The 8999-nt window shown below is 40.3% G+C and overlaps 1 pseudogene; it reads right to left on the bottom strand.

Moving 5' to 3' along the window:
- Positions 1-1909: 1909 nt before the first annotated feature.
- LOC101027782 (putative protein BRICK1 pseudogene) lies at positions 1910-2208 on the bottom strand (annotated as a pseudogene).
- Between the last annotated feature and the right edge of the window lie 6791 nt (positions 2209-8999).

The following is an 8999-nucleotide window of genomic DNA, read 5'->3' as shown; positions in this document are numbered from 1 at the left end:
ATGCATCTCCTTGGCTGCTGATATTTTTGTTGCCTTGACACATAGATTCATTTAGCTCCAAACATTACTTCAGTGATAGTATAACTGTACTATCATGATTATTTATTCTTTGGGAATATAAGGAATGATTTTCAAATATTTATGATGGAATTGGACCTAATGCCTCATAATTTATATGATAGTGATTTTGAGTAAAAGCTATATATTAACAAGTATTTAATAATTTCAGTGTAGTCCACAGATAATCTTTTGTTGGTACCCTTTTCAGTTTGCATTTTCCTGGAAAAAGATCCTGAGATCGAAATTTAGTGCAACTAGGTTCTGGGGGAGCTGGTCTTCTCAGAAAACACTGGGTGGCGAGGGGGAAAACAAGACAGGAAAGAGAGGGCACCCACCAAAGGGTCTGTCATCAAGCAGGTTCCACCGAGGGTAAATGGAGCTTATGGCCTCACAGGAACTCTAGGAGTCAGGGTAGAGCATGCACCTACCCAAGGAACAAAGGAGCTTGGGCATTGATACACCAGCTTCCATCTGCCATTGGTTGAAGGCTACTGGGGGGTGGAGCTTAATTCCCTAGCTCTTCAGGCCTGCAGGTGTACATTCCAGTCACTGAAAATGTTCCTTCAAGCCTAGTGGGGGCCTGGGCTTGACCTCCCTAAATCAACAGGAAACTGGTGGGTTAGCAACAACATTCTCTGGTAGTCACATTGCCAGGACTGGTGTCTTGGCCAGGACTGCCCCCATTTCCCACCAAAGGTGTGGAGGAGACAAAAGACTGTCCATAGAAGCAGTGCACAACCCTCAGGTGATGAGAAGTCAGGCAGTTAGCTAGCCACTCATAGGCTAAGGGGCTACAGATGGGACACAAGTAGCATCTACTACAACCCCTTATAATACAGCCCTGAATTTAAAGATTTTAGAAAGTAGAAGTGTTGAACAAGTCAAAGAATGACTTGTTTTTATAAGACAGACTACAAATGGAAGTAGGAACTCTGCAAATGGATTTATAATGACTGGAGTGTTTGGAAAAGGCTCCTCAAGGAAGGGACATTTGACTTGTGCTTCGAATGAGACAAAGACTTTTTTTTCTGATTCAATACTGTATATTTTATTGGAGTATACCATACCTACATAGTAAGTACTTGATAAATGTGCTGAATGACCAAATGACTCCCAGGATGAACTAATCAGCTGAAAGTCCAAACATGGGGGATTGGGCTGGCAAGTCACCTAGGCTTTGAATCAAACAGCTACATATGAAAGTTTGGTTGGAATAATAATTCCATATATTACATTTCTATGGAATAAGTGAATGCCTATCTAGGTCCTATTTCTACCATAATCACAGCAATCAGATAAAGTTGAGGAGTTTATTAGGGAAATTTGAGAGGCACAGACACCCCAAGTGACAGAAAGAAACATCTGAAAATGTTCCTTCAAGCCTAGTGGGGGCCTGGCCTTGACCTCCCCAAATCAACAGGAAACTGGTGGGTTAGCAACAACATTCTCTGGTAGTCACATTGCCAGGGCATGAGTGTCTTGGCTAGGACTGCCCCCCACTTCTCACCAAAGGTGTGGAGGAGGAAAAGACTGTTCATATAAGCAGTACAGAAGCAATGATAACTTTAAAGAAAGTCTGAGAGAGAAAGGAAAGACAGGGGTGGGCAGGACTTTCACAAAGGGTCCCATGCTTTTGACTGTGAATGTCTCAAATACATTGACAAGTAGATCTACAAAATGTTACTGGAAAGGAAAAATACCTAATGTTGTTTTCAAGAGTTCTTCTGACTTCTCACATACTACATTGCATCCTCAGATGTACATGGAAGAAACCAAAGGAACCCAAAGGCAACACTTTTGAAAAAAGAAAAAATAAGCCCTGTTGCTCTTTAAGGGGAAAGGAAGGAGCTGAAGGCTGCTGGGTCCTTTCTCACGTGGCATGTGTTCTGTAAAGCAACTTCCCAGCAGCAGCATGGCACTGTTCTAGGTGAGCATCTCACCTTTTGTCACCAATGTTTCAATGTACTCTATTCTCTGTTCAAGGGCTGTCAATTTCTCCCTTAGTGTTACAAATCTTGAACAAGACATATCAAATGAGTTGAGAAAGTCTGCAATTTTCTTGATGCTACTGGTGATTTTCTCAATGTACTCCCGGTTCATCCAGTCTTACTGAATCTCCTACTGTACCAGATCCTCTTGTCCCACCATGGCAAATGTCTGAGGAAGACTGAAGCAAAGACTTTGGATCAGCAAAGGGAAGAAAGAGAAAATTCCAGGCAGGAGAAATGGCTAGAGCAAGGAAAGGAAAATGAGTGGAGATCTGCTGACTTCTTATTGGGAAATATTAATAACTCTCCAAGGGTTTTCTGTGTTTCAGTATGTCCTATTTTATTCCAGGCTCTCTTTTCAAGGGTGTTTATGTCCATTACAGTTTGGGAGATGAGATAGTGTCTCTGTCTAGAGCATGCAGCAGATTTGTTTGCTTACTCTGCAGTATTATAGAGATAATATCTCTCTCTAGGGCAAAGATCAGGCAGGTGTACTGCCTATTATAAAATATTCAAGTTCTCTCTCCTATAATGTAATGCACTGTGTGTGCAGGGGTCACAATGGCCTTTGCATTTCCTCTTGTCAATTGGAGATTGGGGAATAGGCTTAACTGATGGTACTCTGGCTGCTAATACTGCTGTGAGTAGTAGAGTCATTTGTCTCTGACTCAGGAGTTTCGTGTCTTCTGCCAGCAACCCTGAATCTGAGGCAAGCTAGCTTGTTTGCTAAAATTTCAGACTCTTCACAGTGGTTGACACTTCTCAGTATGATGCTCAAATAAATGATTGCATTCAAGCCTCACATCATCCCCATGAAGTAGGAATTATTATCGTGGTTCATGTTTTATATCTAAGGAACTTGAGATCCTGAAAGATTAAATAATGTGCCTGAAGTCACTGAGTTGGTAAACAAAGAAGCTAATGTCCAAAACTGGGGTATTCTGGCTTCAAAACTGTGTTTTCTTCACCACCCTAGCAGCCATCCAGTGGTACCTTTGTTGGAGACACCCATTTGCAAGTGAGGGTGGTGGATGTTGTAGCAAGGTGATCACCAACCCTGATTGGAAAGGTTGTCTTGGTTAGAGGATGGCATGGAAGGGAAGATATGATGGAATGGGCCAGGTCAAAGATAGCTAAGAATGACATATAACAGCCATAGAGGAGCAGCAGGAATTTATTTAGTGAAATTATGTAATTTAAAAGAAGTACTGATACTTAATCTTATTTCTGAGTTGTCACTATGTTCTTCCTCTTTGCTCATCAGTCCAGGACTTAAATGATGAATAGGCTCTGAGCAGGTAGGAAGGGTGAAGGGGGTGCATTTCAGGTGAGGAAGACAGCATTAGGAAGATGAGAGTGGTTTGGTTCTTTCAGAGGTTGCAAATCTGTCTCTGTCTTGATATCCATCCATCCATCCATCCATCCATCCATCCATCCATCCATCCATCTAATCTGTCTATTTATCTATGTAATCTATCAATTTATCTAGCTATCTACTTACCTATGTAAAATCTTTAAAGGAACTCATGTCTTATATTGCAAATTAAAACAAAATCATTGGCCGGGCGTGGTGGCTCATGCCTGTAATCCCAGCACTTTGGGAGGCCAAGGTGGGTGGATCTTGAGGTCAAGAGATCAAGACCATCCTGACCAACATGGTGAAACCCCGTCTCTACTAAAAAAATGCAAAAATTAGTTGGATGTGGTGGTATGCGCCTGTAGTCCCAGCTACTTGGGAGGCTGAGGCAGGAGAATTGCTTGAACCCAGGAGGCGGAGATTGCAGTGAGCCGAGATCGTACCATTGCACTCCAGCCTGGCGCCTGGCGACAGAATAAGACTCTGTCTCAAAAACAAACAAACAAACAAACAAACCAAAAAATCATTTTGAGTCCAATTGTGAGAATCTCTACTTTTTCTGTTTTCCCTCTACCAGCTTACTTTTGCTGCTTGCAAACGAACTACAGATACCAATCAGCTATTTACCCATATTCTCTTTTATTTTTACAGCTGTAAGCAGGCATTTATGTTGTTGTGAACTACACACTGAGTACTGGGTGAGTCAGAACAGATACCTGTATGTGAGGCTGGGCTCTGTCATCCACTTTCAATCTAACCCTGGTTCTCTGATTCCACCCTAGGTCCTGTTGACTATCAGGCAAAGAGATTGGTCCTTCCTAATTTTCTTGAGCAGCTCCCTAGGAAAGCAGAAATCTAGAACAACTTTGTTGGTCAGACCCCAAGTCTACCTTGGTCCCCAGAACAAAGGATTTGAAGGATCTTAAATGACTTCTAAACCCTATTAAAAGTAATGGCAAAAACCACAATTACTTTTGCACCAACCTAAAATACAACTCAGACACATACAGATCAAGGGATGCTTATGAATTTCAACTTTTGGAAGGACAACTAGGACAGATCTCATCCAAACTAGACTTGCTGATGGGATTCTAGAACTCATTTCAAACACAGACATAGGAAAACAGGCTCAAAACAAGAGAAAAGCCAAAACCCAATGCAGACAATTTATCAGAGCATAGTGGTGGCCTGGGATAAGAGAGGTGTGTGAGTAAGTCAGTCATTGGACACCAAGAAGGAAATACCTCCTTGAATTTTTCCTTTGGTGATAGAACTGTGTAAAGTATGTCTCTTTTTCTTTGGTGCTCACATAACCATAAGATGTCTCAACAAATAGGACTAGCTTCATTTTTCTCCTCTCCCAGAACACCATCTTTTTCCTTTGCTGTATCAGTGTGACACTGGAGCATCAGGTCAAAGGGAGAAGGAAAACTTCTGGCAGTCATGTTTTGTCTGTGGTGCCAAACATGTAGATACACGGAACTGATCAACATTTTTACTTTTCAACTGATTAATATTTTTACTTTTCATCGGGATGTTGGATATTGTGTGGACACTTGAAGAAGAATGAAGAATTTAGCCATGATGGATTTATACTGAGATGTAAATCCTTGCAACTCAAATGCCTCAAAAACCTGCTAACATTTGCGAGATCAGTACTGAGGAGGTAACTTTTTAAAATGATGAGAAGTATTGGAAATACTTGAGACTAACACAAATACTTCAAATCTAGTGCTAAGGAATAATGTCCTCTATTTTATGAACAAAAGGTAAAAGAGAAGTATAATCACATATTCAGCAATGTTTCAAAAAGCATGATTTAGTTTAAATGAAAACACTGATAAACATAATTGTCTGTTTAAATATTAACATATTTCAAGAATTATCTAATGTTAAATTTATATTACCAGTGTAAATATAGGTACAAACAGAGAATACATGAAAGGATTGTTCTTACAATATAACTGAAGGTTATAAATTGACATTTTAAAACCATTTATTCACCCTATGATTACTGATAATCATTATATCTTAATCACATCTTATGTGTTGTCATTTAATGATGTTTATTCAAATATCTCTTGATTAATTACTCCTGAGTGACCTAAAACCACTGATTTTCATCAGCCAATTTGTCTTCTTTGCAAAAAAGAGCAGAAATATTTCTAACACTTTGGAATGCTATTTAAAGTTTGATTAAAGTCTAAAAGCTAGCCAAATCATAGTTTCTCAAGTGGATCCAATATAATTTATTAATTTGCAATTTTAGAATCATTAAATTATTAAAATTGGTAGTTTAAAGCTCACTATAGGACATGGTCACTTAGCAGATTTAGGTTTGTTTTTTTTGAGATGGAGTCTTGCTGTCACCCAGGCTGGAGTGCAATGTGATGATCTCAGCTCACTGCAACCTCTGTCTCCTGGGTTCAAGGGATTCTCCTGCCTCAGCCTCCTGAGTAGCTGGGATTACAGGTATGTGTCACCACATCCAGCTAATTTTTGTATTTTTAGTAGAGATGGGGTTTTGCCATGTTGGCCAGTCTTGTTTCGAACTTCTGGCCTCAGGTGATCTGCCCACCTTGGCCTCCTAAAGTGTTGGGATTGCAGGTATGAGCCACTGCACCCGGCCAGCAGATTTAGTTTTAACCAAACAACTCTTCTCTTTGGACACAGCAAATAAATATTACTGAGCCCCTGCTCTGTGCCTTATGCTACCCTAGTTGAGTTAAGAAACAAAATGATTGTGAAGTAAAATTTTAAAAAATGGAGTAACAGGACAGCAATGTATGCAGTGCTGTAGTGCTAAATTGTACCATTTGACCTCTCAGATTAGAATATATTGCACATTAATTATTATTCTTAATATTATATTGATAATATTGCACATCGATACTGGGGCTCTCAACCAAGGGCCATTTAATCCTCTAGGGGCTACTTGGCAGTTCCTGGAGACATTTATGTTTGTCACAATTAGGAAGGGTGCTGCTGGAATCCAGTGGGTAGAGGCCAGGGACACTGCTCAACTTCCTGTAATACACAGGACAGCTTCCTCTCACACAACAAAGAATTATCCTGCAAAAATATCAGTAGCGCTGAGGGTGAGAAACACTGGGCTAGGTGGAAGGAAAGAAGGCAGACATTCTAGGCAGGGAAGAAGTTTGGATTCTGAGAATAAAATGATGCTGAGTGACCATGGGGCCAGTCTGGAGACTTTCTGGTTTTGGGGAAATGTGGAGAAATAGAAGTAAGATCAGAAAGCAGATGGGTCATTAGTAGAGACATTTTAATTTCTTATTTGACTTAATTTTGACTTTAATTTTGGCAACATAATACACTAGATATCAAAAATTCCTTATTAAAAAACCTGAGTAGGATGGATAAATAAATAACAAATATTTTTTAAGGCAGGTGTTTTTGTCTGTTTGGTGCTCCTGTAGCAGAATGCCACAGGCTAGGTAGTTTATAAAGAGCAGAAATGTATTTCTTACAGTTCTGGAGGCTGGGAAGTCCAAGATCAAGGTGCTGGCGTCTTGTGTGGGCCTTCTTAGTGTGTCATCACATGATGGAAGGTGGAAAAGCAAGAGAGGAAGTCTGTCTTCATATGGCAGAGAGTGGAAGACTGAACCTACTCCCTAAAGTAGCCCTCTTTTTTGAGCGTGATTTCTTTTTCTTTTTTTTTTTTTTACTTTTAATTTAGGTTCAGGGGTACATGTGCAAATTTGTTATATAGGTAAATTGCATGTCATGGGGGTTTGGGGTAAAAAGTTACTTCATCACCCGGGTAATAAGCATAGTAACTGATAATAAGTTTTTCAAACCTTTCCTTCCTCTCTTCTTCCATCCTCAAGTAGGCCCTGGTGTCTACTTATTATTTTTTTTTTTCTGAGGCAGGATCTTGTTCTGTCACCCAGGCTGGAGAGCAGTGCTACAATCTTGTCTCACAGTAACCTCTGCCTCCCAGGTTCAAGCGATTCTCATGCCTCAGCCCTACAAGTAGCTGGTACTACAGGCATGCACCACCAAGCCCAGCTGATTTTTGTATTTTTAGAAAAGACAGGGTTTTGCCATGTTGGCAAGGCTGGTCTTGAACTCCTGATCTCAGATGATCTGCCCACCTCGGCCTCCCAAAGTGTTGGGATTACAAGCGTGAGCCACTCTGCCCGGCCCCTGGTGCCTATTATTCCCTTCTTTGTGTCCATGTGTTCTCATCATTTAGCTTCCACTTATAAGTGAGAACATGCCGTATTTGATTTTCTCTTCCTGCATTAGTTCACTTAGAATAATGGCCTCCAGCTCCAATCATGTTGCTGCAAAGGATATCATCTCATTTTTTTTTTTACGATTTTATTGTATTCCATGGTGTATATTTTCTTTATCCAGTCTACTGTTGATGGGCATTTAGGTTAATTCCATGTCTTTGCTATTGTGAATAGTGCTGCACTGAACATACACATGCATTTGTCTTTATGGTAGAATGATTTGTATTCCTTTGGGAATATGCCCACTAATGGGATTCTTGGGTCAAATTGTAATTCTGTTTTAGGTTCTTTGAGAAATTGCCACACTGCTTTCCACAATAGCTGAACTAATTTGCATTCACAGCAGCAGTATATAAGTGTTCCCTTTTGTCTGTAACTTTGCCAGAATCTATTTTTTTTACTCTTTATTTATTTATTTTTTGAGACAGAGTCTTGCTCTGTAGCGCAGGCTAGAGTGCACTGGCATGATCTTGGCTCACTGCAACCTCTGCCTCCCAGGTTCAAGTAATTCTCCTGCCTCAGCCTCCCGAGTAGCTGGTACTACAGGCATGCACCACCACACCCAGCTAATTTTTGTGTTTTTAGTAGAGATGGGGTTTCACCATGTTGGCCAGGCTGGTCTTGAACTCATGAGCTCATGTGATCTGCCTACCTTGGCCTCCTGGAGTGCTGGAATTACAGGCTTGAGCCACTGCACCTGGCCGGTATCTGTTTTTTTTGTGTGTGACTTTTTAATAGTAGCCATTCTTACTGGTGTGAGATGGTATCTCATTGTGGTTTTGATTTGCATTTCTCTAATGATTAGTGATGTTGAGCATTTTTTTCATGTTTACTGCTTGCCTGCATGTATATCTTCTTTTGGAGTATCTGTTCATGTCCTTTGCCCATTTTTTAGTGGGCTTGTTGGATTTTTGCTTGTTAATATGTTTAGTTTTTTTATAGATTCTGGATATTAGACTTTTGCCAGATGGATAGTTTGCAAATATTTTCTCCTATTCTGTAGATTGTCTGTTTACTTTGTTGATTGTTTCTTTTGTTATGTCCAAACTCTTTAGTTTAATTAGATCGTATTTGTCAATTTTTGTTTTTGCTGCAATTGCTTTTGCCAAAACCCTTTTTATAGCAGCATTAATCCACTCATGAGGGTGGAGCCCCCCATGACTTAAACACCTTCCGACAGTTCCCTCCCCCTGACACTGTTGCATTGAGGATTAAGTTTCCAGCCTATTTATTTTGGGGGACACATTCAGACATAGCAGCAGGGCTCAGCTGACAAGAAATGCTCAGAGTTCAAAACCAGTAAGATAGCAAGGTAAGTTGGTTAGTGACAAAAAG

Source organism: Saimiri boliviensis, chromosome X (genome assembly GCF_048565385.1).
Source record: "Saimiri boliviensis isolate mSaiBol1 chromosome X, mSaiBol1.pri, whole genome shotgun sequence".
NCBI lineage: Eukaryota > Metazoa > Chordata > Mammalia > Primates > Cebidae > Saimiri > Saimiri boliviensis.
The sequence above is the reverse complement of the archived record's forward strand: the minus strand, read 5'-3'. Positions and strand labels throughout refer to the sequence as shown.